The sequence below is a fragment of the Meles meles genome, chromosome 8 (genome assembly GCF_922984935.1).
Source record: "Meles meles chromosome 8, mMelMel3.1 paternal haplotype, whole genome shotgun sequence".
Lineage (NCBI taxonomy): Eukaryota > Metazoa > Chordata > Mammalia > Carnivora > Mustelidae > Meles > Meles meles.
The window spans coordinates 71,150,229-71,166,403 of record NC_060073.1 but is presented as its reverse complement, the minus strand read 5'-3'; the positions used below and the strand labels follow the sequence as shown (position 1 = coordinate 71,166,403).

General features: G+C 42.3%; 1 protein-coding gene across 9 annotated transcripts in view; it reads left to right on the top strand.

Annotated features, from left to right (window-relative positions):
• DLG2 (discs large MAGUK scaffold protein 2) overlaps positions 1–16,175 on the top strand; it is a 1,573,258-nt gene that overhangs the window by 693,881 nt on the left and 863,202 nt on the right. The gene's annotated exons all lie outside the window — the stretch shown is intronic.

Genomic DNA, 16,175 nt, shown 5'->3' with positions numbered 1-16,175 from the left:
GCCCACACACGGTGCTGACCCAGTTCTAAGTAATTGAATAGATTGGATTATCACGACAGTGTCAATAAGTTAGTCCCAGTTTGTGCCCGAGACAACTGCTGCATCAAAACTGTAGTGGATACGGAATAGGAACTAAGCCATTTCTTTTAGGGTTCTGCAGTAGTGGTAAAAATAGAAATTCCAGATTTACCTATCTGCCTTCCTGATCTTATCAGCTGTGATAAACAAGTAAATAGGCTGTACTGAATAGTTTATTAATGATGATTACCAAAAATAATAGTAAACATTTGCCACACCCTTCATGAAGCACTTGAAACATACTCATTTATTTAGGCTTCACCATAGTCCTTAAGTAAGCATGGTTATTCTTGTATTACAGAAGAGGCAACTGAGGCACAGAGAGTTAGGTGATCTGTCGTGTACATCATAGCATGGTCTCTCTTCCAGTTAAAAAGAAAAAGATGAAAAGGGGAAGGACACCTAGGGATTGTATGTGATTGCTGTATTCTGCATGTGTGAGAGATGGTGTTCTCTTGGAATGGCTGGGATTTGTTTTTGAAGTTGGCATTGGTACTATGATAAAGAGGACTCCCACATAATAGATGTTCTTTACCGTTGAATGAAATTGAAGGTGCCCAGCAGGCTCTCAGCTGGTTTCCTCCTGGAGGAGTCAGAATGTCTGAGTTGATGATTATACTGAGGGGGAAAAAAAACCTTTCTACATTACCATATCTGTCAAGGAGAAGGATGGATAAGTGCAGAGGAAAGGTTCACTGAGCTGCCCTCATCAGGGATAATCATATTCCTTATTTTCAAGTAATGCCCCATTTGATAGCTGATGTCAGCAGGTATTGATTGAGTGTGTTCTGAAAATCTGCAACTGAACCTATAGGGAGTTTAGTAAGTGTGGGGGCTCCTCAAAATGCACAGACAATCTGAGAACAGTGGGCTGAACTTGACTGGGTTTATCTCATATTCCCGTGAACGCTTCATGTGTCTGAGGGCTGAGGGCACCTGGCAGACTCTGATGTTTCTCCTACCACAAAACTGCTCTGCCTCTTTGTTTTACTCATACCAGGCTGCCTGACATTCTTCAAATATACCGTCTAATCTTAAAACTCTTCTAACTTTTGTGTATGCCTCTTCTGGCCTCCCCTCCCCCCACTCTGGGAAGCTCTTACTATTCCTTAAGACCCAAGCCAAATACCCCAGTGGACCTAGTAGCTCCATTTATCCATTTGTTTTGTGCTCTCTGCTGAATTTCTTCCACATCTGAAGACTCGGGTGGAGGCATGATGGTTTGGGGTAAGGAGGGATAGTGGACTGGACCAGGCCTGGAGGACTTTGCATTGGAAGAGTAGATTCAGGGCTGAGACATCAGACATCGGATAGCAGGAAGTAGATTGAGTTAATGAGGAAATGACCTGACAAGGTTATTCATTCATCATGATTCAATGTCAGGCACTGTGTCGGTTAGTGGAGACTGAAAATGTATTTCTAGCCTTTAAAGGGCCTAGAAGGAGACATCAAAATTCAAATATTAGTAGGTATCATTGGGTTTTCAGAGGATATCTAGAGTAATGTTAGAGGAGTACGAATGCCAGTAAATTGTTATCTCGGGGGCGGGGAGTCTCCTGTAGACCATCCCACGTTGGGCTGTGCTTCCCAATATGACTCCAGTCCCTAGAACAGAGGCCAGAAGAGTGAGCCAACATAAAAGCCCAGTCCTAGGAGCTGGAGTGTAGGAGGATGAGAGAAAACTAAAGCTCACAACCATGGGGCTTGTCTTGGGGCAAGTGCTTAGGCTAGCAACACAGCAAACTCGGAGAAGGATAGTTGGTACTCAGCCCCTGCACAGGGGACCTAGGTGGGGTCTTGGGAAGACGGACAGAATGGATGAAGACAAGAGGGAGATAAAGGCTCCCAGTTATGGAATGAGTAAGTCACGGGAACAAAAGGCTCAGCGTAAGGTATATAGTCAGAAGTATTATAATAGCATTGTATGGTGACAGATGGTAGCTACACTTGTGAACATAGCATAATGGATAAACTTGTCCCATCACCATGTTGTACACCTGCAGCTAATGTAACATTGTGTGTCAGCTATGCTCAGAAAATAATTAAAAATACACTGCTGTTTGCTTTATGTCTCTCTTGATCTGGGACCTTTTTTCTCTTACTGTGTCACTTTGTAGCTGTGCAACTTTGGGCAAATCTCTTAATTTCAAGAGCCTAGATTGCTTCATGTAAAATGAAAATTAGGGGTGCCTGGGTAGCTCAGTCAGTTAAGCATCTGCCTTTGGCTCAGGTCATGATCCCAGGGTCCTGGGGTGGAGCCCTCCATTTGGCTCCCTGCTCAGCCGGGAAGTCTGCTTCTCTCTCTCCCTCTGCCCCTGCTCAGTTGGTCTCTCTCTCACTCACTTACTCTCTCTCAAATAAATAAATAAAATCTTTTAAAAAATGAAAATTAATAATAATTACTTCTGTGGGTTATTCTGAGAGTTAAATGGACATTTAACCCATCATACAGTATCTTATATATAGTAATGTCTCAATTCATAGTGACATCATCATGATCACTATCACCATCACTGCTCTCAATATTATTGCCAGCTATCATGGAACAGATGTTAGCTGAGCCCAGCTATAGGGTGCTGGAGATTGCAGATGTGGAAGCAGAAGTTCTCACATTCTTACATTATGGCACTTAAATTTAAACTTGATGTCAGTGCTGTGCAACTTCCACTTGCTTGTCTTATTAAGTTATAAATTTAAGTACATGGTATCTGGCCCAACTAGGACATATTGGACAAAAGGATGACTCACTCAAACAGAACAAAAACTCCAAAAATGTCCCCCAAATCTGTGTGTTAAGAAATAAATCCAGTCTATAATTTATTTATTTTAATTTACTTGGATTTCTAAACTTAAGTAAAGGAAATTTTAAGAAACAGCCATGGCCTAATAATGTTACTTGAATGTGGTACTATGTGTGTCGTGGTACTGTGGATACTTAGTTCAGAGTCCCTGGCCATGACCTCTTTCTCTCTGTACCCCTCACCAAGTGAAAACATGCTTCATTTTATTAAATAAATTATTGACCCTTAGCTCCACCATCTATCCACCTTCTATTTATTTCTTCCACACTAATCCAAGAGTGAATAAGACAAAAAGCATGTTTACAGATGTTTTCTAATTTTTTTTTATTAAAGATTTTATTTATTTATTTGATAGCCAGAGATCACAAGCAGTCAGAGAGGCAGGCAGAGAGAGCGGGGGAAGCAGGCTGCCCACCGAGCAGAGAGCCCGATGTAGGGCTCGGTTCCAGGACCCTGAGATCATGACATGAGCTGAAGGGAGAGACCCAACCCACTGAGCCACCCAGGCACCCCTCTAAATTGTCTTAAGTGGTAAGAGAGTCATTGTCTATTTTCTCATTGTAATTAATTGAATCAGTGTATGACAAAGATTTATGTGACCCATTGATTTTGATTTTATTTGCCATAGATGCTGTCCATTCTTGGTAGATTTCTAGCTCTAGTAATTCTAAGTAAGATGGCATCTGTCTACCTTGTTATTTTCTGAAAAGATAATGTATGTCCACAGAGCCAGCAAATTTGTATTCATAAACATTAGCATGTAAGAAGCTGTTCTGTCAGGAACACTGAAAATGTGATAAATATTAATTTCTAGGCTGGTATTTTATCAAGGATTTTTAGAATCAGCATATCATGTTTTTGTTTCTGCCCTTGGAGTCTTCTAAATGATAGAAATAGAAGCTGGCGGTCTTTAACAGGGTCTTTTCTCCATGTTCAGAGGTCTTCCAGTATTTTCTTTCTCTACATAGTACAGTTCTACCCTTGATTATCGAAGAGCTGTGTTTCCTGCTTTAACACAGTATAGCTCTGCTTTTCATAGGTGTATGGAACAAGGGTATATGTTTTTATTTGATTTTATTTTTAGAAATCAGTACACACTCCCTCCCCCCCACCACCTTTTTTTTTTTTTCTGCAGGAGGGACAAAAGGAGGAGAGGGAGAAAATCTTAAGCAGGCTCCATGCCCAGCATAGAGCCCCATGCCGGGTTGGTTCTCATGACCCTGAGATCATGATCTGAGCTGAAATCAAGTCAAACACACCTGACTGAGCCAATCAGGTGCCCCACAGAAACCCATACACACTATTTTAAGCAAACAGATACAAGAAAATGACATTCTGTAAGTAAAATAGAAGATAACAATATTCTATGTAATTTAGTATGCTATACATAACCTCAAAAGAAAAAAAATAAGTTGAAGTGTTTAAAAGAAAATTATTGTTCACATTACTGGGATTGTTGATTCATGTTTTCTGTCTAGTTCGGAGTGAGCCTCCAGAAGATCCATCTAAATTGGTGACTTTCCAGTCACAAGGCTCTGGCCTCTGGTAAAACGCCCTCCTTTGGGTCCCTTTGGTCTGTGGACATTTGAAAATGAAACATGAAACATTCATGGGGAGTGGGGTTTGAAGCCAGAAACTCCACAGCGTGAGGCGTGGGTTTGAATTCCTAATCTCTTACCCCCTAATTAGCTGTGTGACTTACGTTAAGTGACTCAACCTCTCTGAGCCTTGCTTTCTCCATCCCTGAAATAGAGAAGACAATACCGACTCTACAGATTTGTGTGAGAGAATGCTCAGCCCTCGGGGATCAGGAAATGATGAACTCTCTTTGTCTGGGAGATTCTGGTCTAGCTTCCACCACTCATGTACTGTAGGATTCTTCTGGTCCCTATTTTCTTTTCATAAAAAGTTGGCATTACATTAAAAAGCCTCTCAAGTAACTGATTTGTATAAAATCACAATTCTAATTCTCATATCAAGGGAAGAGAAACTAGAAGCTGCTTGTGTGGTCTGCTCACTATCTTTGCATCTGGGACTATCCGGTGAGGGTAAGGAAGTATAGTATATCTACCATATGCAAATGATCCATTTTCTGAGAATTGGGGGAAAAATAGGATTCCACTAAAACTAAATTCAACATGTTTATCTTGAATGATTCAGAGACATGGTTACAGTGCAGGCACTGATAAGGAGGTGGAAAGAAAAGAGACTTGGATTAGGATCCTTACAAAGTGATCCTTATTCCTTCCTCACCAAATGGCATTGGAGAAACAATCATTTTGTATAAGCCTTATTTTCCCTATCTTTAAAATGGAAGAAAGATTCATACTTTGTTGCAAAGTTTAAATGTGGTACACAGGGGCGCCTGGATGGCTCAGTGGGTTAAAGCCTCTGCCTTCAGCTTGGGTCATGATCCCAGGGTCCTGGGATTGAGCCCCGCATCAGGCTCTCTGCTCAGTAGGGAGCCTGCTTCCTCCTCTCTCTCTCTGCCTGCCTCTCTGTCTACCTGTAATCTCTGTCTGTTAAATAAATAAATAAAATCTTAAAAAAAAATAAATGTGGTACACATAGAAAATAGGATTTGTAATGCCTGAAACACACCGTACACACACAAATAACAAGGAATGTTATTTTCCTTTCTTGTCATCTCATTAACTTCCCTGCAACTAACCCCCACGATTTCCCTCCAACAATTCTGGTCTTACTAGATAAACAGGCTTTGAAGAAGGATCCACAAAAAGGGTTGCATTCTACACTTGGTATTGATTAGGGTGGAGTGATATTGCTGGGGACGTTCTTCACAGAAGAGAGAGCCCCTGGCATAGAAGGACCTTCTATTTCTGCAGGGGATGGGAGTCCTTCTGATTGTGGGGATGGCTCTTCTTGTTAATCATGTAGCCTGGTCGGTGCTCTGGTTTACAGATAGAGGAGCACCTGGGGAAGAATCAGGAAGGTATAAAAGAGAAAGGCTTTTTTTAGAGGAAGTTCGGGGAATTCAGCATTGCTGGAACATAATGTACAAGGAGAGAATAGGAACTGAGACTTGAACAGATAACAGGGGCCAGATCAGGGAAGGCCTTACAAATGGTGAGTCACTGGAGGATTTTAACCTCCAGAGTGACGTGATCGGATCAGCAGCAAGATCATTCTGTCAGCAGTGTGGAGGATGAATTGAAGGGACGTAAGACTGGAGACTTGAGATCAGCCAGGCCATGCTTGAGACATCTACTAAGAAGTGACAAGGCCCTGAGCTAAAGTAGCAGCACAGGGAAAAACCTGGTTTGCAAAATATTTTAGGCATTGAAAGTGGCAGATTTGATAACTGCTTGGATACAGAAGGTGAGACAGAGCCTGTATTCAGGGCAACTCTCATGGTTCTTTGGCGGGGGGCGGGGGGGCAGGAGGGGGACAGGGCTACCTGTGACCTCCCGGATGCCTTCGCTTCCATGACACTCTTGCTCACCCACTTTGGTGGGATGAAATCACTTTTGCAGCCATTTCATTGCATTCTTGTTCATACCACACTTTGTGCCTTTAAAGATAATTATTTGTACACATAGCCATCTCCCCCCAATTATTTTAAACCCATCAGCATAAAGATCTTGTTTAATACATCTCTGAATCCCCCGTAGGCGCTAGTCAGTTACCTTAAATATGTGCCAATTGTCACTTCGCTAGAAAGATACATTCAATAGACGTACCATGTCTTCTTCTAGACCACAGATTGAATTGTTTCTAAAGGCACTGGACTGGGGAATGTCTCCTGTGGAGTGTCATTTATGCCTCCTGGGATGATTCGTTATTAACCACTCTCTGATTTCTTTTCTTCTCTCAAATGGTTAATTGCTTTGGATCCCTAGATCATCTTTTCCAAGCTTACTGGCACCCAGAAGAGAAATTCAAAAATATCACTCTATTTGAGATAATTAAAGCTGTGGTCTCCTCCTGCTTCTTTACATTCTTCTATGCCTTCAAGGAGATTCGATTAATCTAATAGGATCTGTTTTGCTTGAAAAGGTGCTGGCAGCAGGTTAGCACTCTCACTGTGTCAAGGGGCCTTCAAGGGACTCTGTGGTCCTTGTTTTACAGATCCTGGACTTGTGAAAAGCAGGTTTACAAGGATGACAGAATGTAATGAAAAGGATGTTTCTTGACTGGGACACAGGAAACCGAGGCTCTAGCTGGTCGTTCTTCTGCAGACTGTCTGTGTGGGCTTGGGAAGATCACTTCACCATTGGGCTTCAGTGGCCTCGTTTATAGAACAAGCATGTTGGCCTGGAGCCTTGGCAGAAGCTCCCAGTATCCAAATACTGTTAGCCACGTTCAAGGGGAGTGGGCAAACTCGTGATATCCTGGAGAATTTCTCCATCAAATTGTGCCTAGTTTTATCAGAGTGGACAGGAAGAAGCAAGGCAAACGTGGGGGGTCAGGAGGGTGGGCAGGATCTAGAAGGAGAAGAAAGAAAGGAAGAAAGAAAGGATGGAAGAAAGCAAGCAAGCAAGCAAGCCAGACCAAGGTCCAGAGGTTTTAGGAGTCAGGCCAGTTGAATAGGCAAAGCACAGGTTCTGAGGGGTATGGCCTTGGAGAGCAGGTGGTCATCTAACTAGTCAGATGGTATGGGGGAGGGGGAGTGGGGGTTAGTGGCCGCAGCAGGCAGGTAGTGAAAGGCAAGGAAGAAACACAGGAATGTGTAGTGCTCAGGAGTCAGAATCATGGAAGTCTGTCAGGGATTAGCAGGGGCCTGGCCACCTGCCTGGGTTCACGGGCAGGGCAGAGATTAAAAAAGGAGAAAGGGGAGGGGGAGAGCAGGATAGACTTCCAGCTTTGCAGAGCCTGACATATTAGGCAGGTCTCCAAAGGAGAGATTTGGGCAAAGAGGAGCAAGACAGAAGGTGAATTCTCAGAACTGGGCCACCAGGTGGGGGCTGAGTTGCAAAAGCCGAGTTATAGGAACTGGGACAAAAGGTCAGAGCTAGACTAATAGGAAGAAGGTTAATGCCGAGGACTCACATTTTCAAATTTGAGATACCATAAGGTTGCTTCTAATCCATAGCTTTTAGGAAGCAGTGATTTCTCCTGTCTTTCAGCTGCCCTTCTTCTATGACTGACAGTCTCCTTTCCCTCCCTGACCCTCTCCCCTCGTTGTCTCAGCCCTCATGAATTTCACTGAGAATTTACTGGATTCCAAGTATGAAGGGTTATGGAATTTTCTCTGGAAGGATGGGCAGAACCGAGAAAATGTAAAATCCCATGGCAGTGTGATGACGATAGCAGAGAGGTAAGAGTCAAGCAACAGAGAGTGCTGAGGATTAAGAAGCCAGTGGCATCCAGAAAAAGGGGGGAAGGTGTCCCAAAGGAGTCACTCTATGAGCAGAGTCTGGGAGGGCCGGTGGCAGTCTGCCAGGTGCAGAGGTGGGGCAAGGGCAGCCTGGGCAGGGGGAACAGTAGTTATGGGCAGGCATGGACTTAAACAAGGAATGGACATGTTCAGGAAATAAAGGGTTAAGTGTGGTGAGAGCCGGGCAGTGGGGCGGGGGCGGGGGGGGCAGTGGGAATTGCCAGAGATCAGGGCTGAAAGTAATGCAGGAATTTTCAGGAAGTAGTTGACACTAGAGTCGATGATAAGGAAGATGACATTTTCTGGAGCAGAGGGGAAGATGGCGTCTGGAGAGATAGTAATGGGGAACCAAGAAGGAAGTCACTGGGTCCCGGCAAGAGATGATGGGGCCGAAACCACAGCTGCAGCACTACTGAAGATGAGCAGAAACAATCAGCTTTAGGGAAGAAACGAGAGATGCACAAATCCACAACAGAACTAAGTCAGCATTCCTTTTTAGGAGTAGGGGCCCACAGCGAGGGAACAGACCGAGTCTTTCCCCAAGCGGCACCAGGCCCTGAGACCTTCTCCAGCTCCTCCTTCAGCGCCTCCGTCACACTCCCTCAGTCTCCTTCCACGGCTTTTTTTTTTTCCTTCCTCAGTTCTCCTGTCCTTCATATCCCATATTTTGTTTATCTTATTTATTGTCTGTCTCTTCCCACAAGAGTGTAGCTTTTCGAGGGCAAGGATTTTTGTCATTTGAGGTCACTGTTTTACCCTCATATCCCTAGAACTTAGAACATTTCCCTGATACACAGTAACTGGTAAATACTGAGTGAATCAAGGCACTAGCCAAGTGTGGACCAAAACTGAGAGCAGGGAAAGCCTTGCAATCACAGAATATTCAGTATTAGATGACCCCTTGACCCCTTCATTTTGTAGAGACAGAAATGATTTGCCCAAGGGCACCCACAGAGCATGTCAGGCAGATTTAAGAAGAAAAGGGTCTGTGAGTGTGTGAGGTCTCATCGCCCAGGGGCTGATTGACAGGCTGGAAAGGAAACCGGGATGTGGGTGCCAAGGCATGGCTATTGAAAAGACTGGGCAGCCACAGGTCAGTCCTGATGTCACAGAACTGAAACTTACCAACACAAAACAGAAATCATTTGATTTCTTTGTGTGACGGAAACATACTGAAACAATTGTTTCTTTCTTCCAAGGACTATTTTCACCTATGATGTCTTTTGTCCCTATTTGTAAACCCCTCGCCCTGCCCACACCCGACACCCCACCCCACACTCACATCCACATTGTTATAAAAATAAAGGATCTTCTGAACGTGGACATCAGATATCCATACTGCATCTTTTCCATGATAATAGTGTTTCTGTTTCCTTCCCTTTCTCTTTATCTCTCAATAAATATTAACACTTAGTAAATACCAAGCCATTAGCATGTAAAGTGTGAAAGACAATATTTGGTTATTTTTCATATCTAGAAGTGTTAGAAGATTCTAAAAGTTACAAGAATTTGAAGATGGTACGAAAAGTCAGATTACCACTTCCTTTTTCATCAACTCATTCATTTATCCATTCTTCTCATCATTCATTTATTTTTCTCGGTTGACTCACATTTCCTTCGTACCTACCAGCTGTAGATGATTGAGCTGTTGGGAGTACAAAACTAAATCAAGCAGTTTACAGCCTGGTAAAAGAGATAAGGATTAAGGCAAACTTAAACTTTCGATCATTCAATAAAAACATATCTAATTGGCGTTCTACTTATTTATATTTCAATAATTTAACAAATACTGACCCAATAGCTACTACCTATCCAGGCACTGTTTTGGGCAACACGGATCCAATAGGAAATATGACAAACACTAGTCCTGGCTCTTTGCGAAATTCCATGCTGGTTGAGGAAGCCGGCAGTTAAGTGTTTGCGGTGTGTGCTACAGTGGGAAAATGTGCTGGTGCTAACTTTGCCCAGGTAATAAGGGAAGCTTCTTTAAAGAGGTGATATTTGAGTTGACCTCTGGATGCTGAATAAAATAAATAACCTAGATAGGAGGAGGTGCAGTGGAGGAGAAGTCTAGGTAATAAGAACAGCAGGTGTGGAGGCCCTGAGACAGAGAGAGCATTTCTCATTAGGAGAGAGACAGAAGGCTGGTGCGGGTGACTGCAGCAGAAGGGATGTGAGACCCCAGAGCATTATATATAAAAACCCATAAGCCCCCTATGGGATTTCAGTCTTCTTTCCCAGAGCAATGGGAAATCAATAAACATTATAAGCACAGGAAAATAATGATGGAATTTGAAATTTAGAGATTAAGTAGGTAGATTAGAAAAAAAAGTAGGTAGATTAGAAAAAAAATAAGGATTATAAGAGAAATGTAGAAATGTAACCGTAAAAATTGAGGAGACTAGATTATACCCTTCTGAGAATGTTGAAGAAGTGTTCACGGAGGAGATAGCTTTGGACCTGGGCTTTGAAGAAGAAATGAGACTCAGGAATGCAGGCATGGGAACTGTGACTTGTCAAGGGCGTTTTCAAGAGAAGGTCATCATGTGGAAGGTCAAGGAGATGTGAAAGCATAGGTGATGTGTTGGAAACAGCAAGCCAGTAGTTCTGGACAGATAGACACCGGAATTACACGAGTGGGAAGTAGATTGAAAAGTAGAAGTAAGGGTAGAAAGGTTTGGGTATTGTGCTATTTGAATTTATTTAAACGAACAGGAAAAACAAACAGGAGTCATTGAAAGATTCGGAGTCCACAGTCACATTCTCAGACCTGTTTTCAGGGAGATTAATCACACAGCAAGGTGTAAGGGAATTGGACAGGAGAGAGGCTGGAGGAAATGAGAACACTTGGGAGTCTAGCGCAGTCTAGCCTTGCATGTGGATGGTGGCTGTGGGATGAAAATTCAGAAGACGTTATGGAGATGAAATGAAAAGACTAACAACTGACTGGTCTCCAGGGAGCATGGAAGAAGTCTAAAGACTTCATAGTCTTGTCAGTACCTCATTGTATGTGTTCTTGTACAAACCTTTGAGATAGGTTATAGATTTGGTGCCCTAGAATGCAGACCAATAACCACACGATATCTTGCCCACACGACACTGATAGCTGTATTACTAATGTAGCAGGTTTTGGGTGACTCCCAAATGGACTAGATTTTAAATGCTAACCTACTAACAATTATCTCCGTGTCCTATTAGCAATCAGCTGCACCATCTGTTCCTACCAATAGAGGATATCTTCTGGAAAATGAATTTGAGAATGGTGAAATATTGCATGTTTAAAAAACCCAGACCGAGAACATTATTTTAGAGCACTGCATTCTCTGGTGAAGGGGGAAGATGTGGGAAGGAATTTCTTCTTTTCTGTTATATAAAGCTTATGCTAAGATACACAGGATATATAATGAGTTCTATGACTTAATATTGTGTTGCCAACTCTTTTTTTTTTTTTTAAGTGAAAGACTAATCATGAAATGATTCAAATGGGAAGGCAGTGCCACCAGTGGAAAAAAACCCAGACTCAGAGTAAGAAAAGGAAATTTGAGCCTATCAATGTTATGTGTTAATGATATAATCTATGTTTTTACTTAATATCTCTCAGTCTTACATACAAATGGCTATCAGACACATGAAAAAATGTTCATCATCACTAGCCATCAGGGAGATTCAAATCAAAACCACATTGAGATATCACCTTACACCAGTTAGAATGGCCAAAATTAGCAAGACAGGAAACAACGTGTGTTGGAGAGGTTGTGGAGAAAGGGGAACCCTCTTACACTGTTGGTGGGAATGCAACTTGGTGCAGCCACTTTGGAGAACAGTGTGGAGATTCCTCAAGAAATTAAAAATAGAGCTTCCCTATGACCCTGCAATTGCACTACTGGGTATTTACACTAAAGATACAGATGTAGTGAAAAGAAGGGCCATCTGTACCCCAATGTTTATAGCAGCAATGGCCATGATCGCCAAACTGTGGAAAGAACCAAGATGCCCTTCAACGGACGAATGGATAAGGAAGATGTGGTCCATATACACGATGGAGTATTATGCCTCTATCAGAAAAGATGAATACCCAACTTTTGTAGCAACGTGGACAGGACTGGAAGAGATTATGCTGAGTGAAGTAAGTCAAGCAGAGAGAGTCAGTAATCATATGGTTTCGCTTACTTGTGGAGCATAACAAATAACATGGAGGACAAGGGGAGATGGAGAGGAGAAGGAGTTGAGGGAAATTGGAAGGGGAGGTGAACCATGAGAGACTATGGACTCTGAGAAACAACCTGAGGGTCTTGAAGGGGCGGGGGGTGGGAGGTTAGGGGAACAAGGTGGTGGGTATTAGGGAGGGCACGTGTTGCATGGAGCACTGGGTGTGGCGCAAAAACTATGAATACTGTTACGCTGAAAAGAAATTTTTTTTAAAAAATGGAAAAAAGGAGAAAAAAAAATCTCTCAGTCTTAGAATTCCCGTCTGTAAAATGACCATACCAGCACCTGCCTTGTCTAAGTCATAGAGTTGTTGTGAGGATCCAGTGAGTTGATGTATATGAGAGAGAAACCCCGATAATATCATATCATCAGACCCAAAAGCTACTTGATTGGAAAAATCCAGACTATCATTGATCTGTGATATCTGTGACCTCTAAACATATATCACTGGCCAAGAGAGGGTTATTGTTGTGTGAGGTGTAATCAAGGTCAATCGATAAAAAAACTTCATCACAAATTTGTGAGTTCTTCATCACAGTTCCAGAATAATGGGTCATGGTATGTGTCTCACTGCAGTCAGTGTGCGACCTCTGTGCTGTGTAGAGCAATGTATTTTAAAGTGTGGTACCTGGACTTGGAGCATCAGCAGCACTGGTAACGTGTTAAAAAATGCAAATGATAGGTGCTCACCCTAGACCTAAACTGAATCAGGAACTCTGCAGGTGGCACCAAGCAGTTTGTGATTTAAAAGTCCCTCCTGGAAATTCAGATGTGCCTTGAATTTTGAGAACAACTGATAAAGAGGGAAGAATGCAAGCTCTGGAGTCAGATCCTAGCTCTGACCTTTAATGGTGCAATGACCTTGACTTGTTCTTTAAGGACAGCTGCGCAGAGATTCCCTGCTGTGGTGGAGGACGAAGAAAGACAATAAAGATATATTTTACTCCTCTTAAAATACTAGCCTACTAACTAGGCCAACCATCATATTTGTTAGTTCTTCTGCCCACATAAAGCTTTTCCTTCTTTCCCTCCTTCTTCATTTTTTTGCCAAATTTTTTTTGTTTGGAAGTAATTTTCCAAGAATAGAGTTTTTGGTTAAGCGCTTGGACCATAGAGAGGAATGGCTCATCTGGAAGCTTGAATATACTAGGAAAAAAACAAAGCCAGATTTTATTTTTGACATTGAAAACAGAGTTTTCAAAGTGTATGGGCTACTCCTCAGAAAAAAATACAACTTATGCTATTAAAATTTATATCAGTGTACATATTTCATAAAGGTTTATCTGTTTCAGACGAACCGGGCATGAAAATGAAAGACAGCTTCTGTGAGATGGCTTGGTTCTATTCAAAAGTGTACCTATAGCTAGAGTTCATAGTAGTGTGGTTATTTGGAGTCACTACTCAAAAGGATCCTATTGCTAAGCACAAAGATTAATGCATACGACCAGGTCTGGGTCCAGTATACTTTTTTCTTCTGCTGGAAATGAGCTCCATAGGTATTTACATTGAATACTAAATTGTTAATTAAGAGCACCAAAGAAGAGTTAATTAAGAGCACCAAAGAGTGTGGCTCAGTCGTTAAGCCTCTGCCTTCAGCTCAGGTCATGATCCCAGGGTCCTGGGATCGAGCCCCACATTGGGCTCCCTGCTCAGCAGGAAGCCTGCTTCTCCCTCTCCCACTCCCCCTGCTTATGTTCTCTCTCTCACTGTCTCTATGTCAAATAAATAAAATCTTTAAAAAAGGAAAAAAAAAAAAAGAGCACCTAAGAAATCCTTAAGGAAGCTGCTGAGATGATGGGGCCAGAAGAGACTGATCTATGCAGTGGCTAGAGGGAACCCACCACTTGTCATGCACTGTGCTGAGTACTGGGGTAGCGAAGTAAGGAAAAGAGAAACAGTTCCTGTCCTCATTGAAGGAAAAATGTAGTGGGGAGAGGGACGTTAAACAAATGACCACAAAAATAACATAATTATGAATTGTGATAAATTCCACGAAGAAAATAGTACAGGGTGTTTTGAAAGCCTCTGCCCTGAAAGAGTTTGCAGCCTTCTTTAATGTGCTTTGCATTTTGTATGCTTAAAGTTGGCCTATGTAGTCCTTTATTGCTACTCATAGGACAGGAGGACCAGAATTTTATCTATATTTACCTAAATTTACCTAACTTTCTTGCTACCTGACCTTGGGAAAATTACTTAATCTCACCAGGGTTCAGTTTTCTCAACCATCAAATGGAACAGAAATACCAACCTGGTAGGGATGTTGTGAAGATTAGACAGAGAAAGACACAGAACTGTGTGTGCTTGGCACATGGTAAGTGTTGAATGGATATGTTAGCTGTGTGAGCCCAGAGAAGGCGGAGGGGAAGGAGGAGGGTGATGAGATAATTTGAATTTCTGTACTCCTGATGCTCAGACTAATATTTGTTCCTTAACAAAAAATATATACATCAGTGTTACAACCAAAATATTAGAAAAAAAATTCTTAAACACCCAAAAAAGTAACGCCTAAAATCTGTTGCCTGGTCTATTTTTTGTCTATGTGCTAACAGAGTGCAGAGTGTTTTAACAGGAAAGGATGAGGGGAAGATGCTTAGTTTCAAGTTCTGGTCTGCCCTTTCGATGATAACATGATGGTGATACTCAGGTTTCTGTGTTTCTAACTATTGATCTAGGACTCGAAGAAGAGGGCTTTCCTGTGAGAATGGACACAGAGGCATAAGGAGACATGTCAGAAAGACATGCTGACTAACACCGAGGTCCTGAAGCAAGTAGGAGAACAGCCAAGTCAAGAGAACTAGGCTTCAGTGGGTAGCCCTCGCTTCCAGCCTGCCTCTACTTCTCCAATGATCTGTACGGTCTAGTTCATCTTACGGGCCTCAGCTTTTTCTTTTGTACAGTAGGGATGAAAGAACATATTTATCTAATAAATTTTGTTTCCTTTATGACATAGCTCTCCCTCAGGTAGATGTAATACTTTACTGAAGGATAGTATTCAATGAGATGATATCTATGAATGGCTTTTGGAATTTGAAAGCCGGAAGTCAACCCAAGTTTACTGATCACAGCGTTGCTCTTGTAATTTGGGCCTTATATTGTTCAATGAAAATCTTCTGTCTTCCCCAAACCATTTATAAGCCCCTCGAGTATTGAGAGGATGCTGTTTGTTTTCATGTGTCTAAAGCAGGATTTCCAAGCGTGTACTGAGTGAGCTATCAAGAATTGATCCTATTTGGAGAAACCAGAAGAGGTGTTTAGAGAGGCAGAGGAGCACAGCATTTCTAAGGGGTGACATAGTGACAGACAAGGGTGAGTGGCTTCCGTAGACAAGAGTACAGCTAGAGTAGCAGAGCAGACCTAGTAAGCAGGGAGTTCACGTTCGTTCGTGAAACCAAAGTTCAGGCAAAGATAAGAAACTTGGACATTTGCAAAACCATAAAAATGTATAGCCATTCTCTACTTAGTTTTATTTACTGAATAATCTTCTAGTGAATGTAACAAAGGACAAATATGGATCATGGTTCCTATCCTCAAGGAGCCCACCGTCTACTGAAGGGGGTAGCAACATGCATATAGTACAACTGGAGAAGATCTGAGATGGAAGTATCGACAAAGGGCTCTGAGATCAAAAAGTATCCCCCTGGGGAGGCTGGGGAAGGCTTCTCAGGAGGGTGAAGCTTGAGTATAGAAGGAGCAGCACCAGCAGGACACTGAAGGGGAGAAGGGAGCAAAGGCAATTATGAACATCTTCA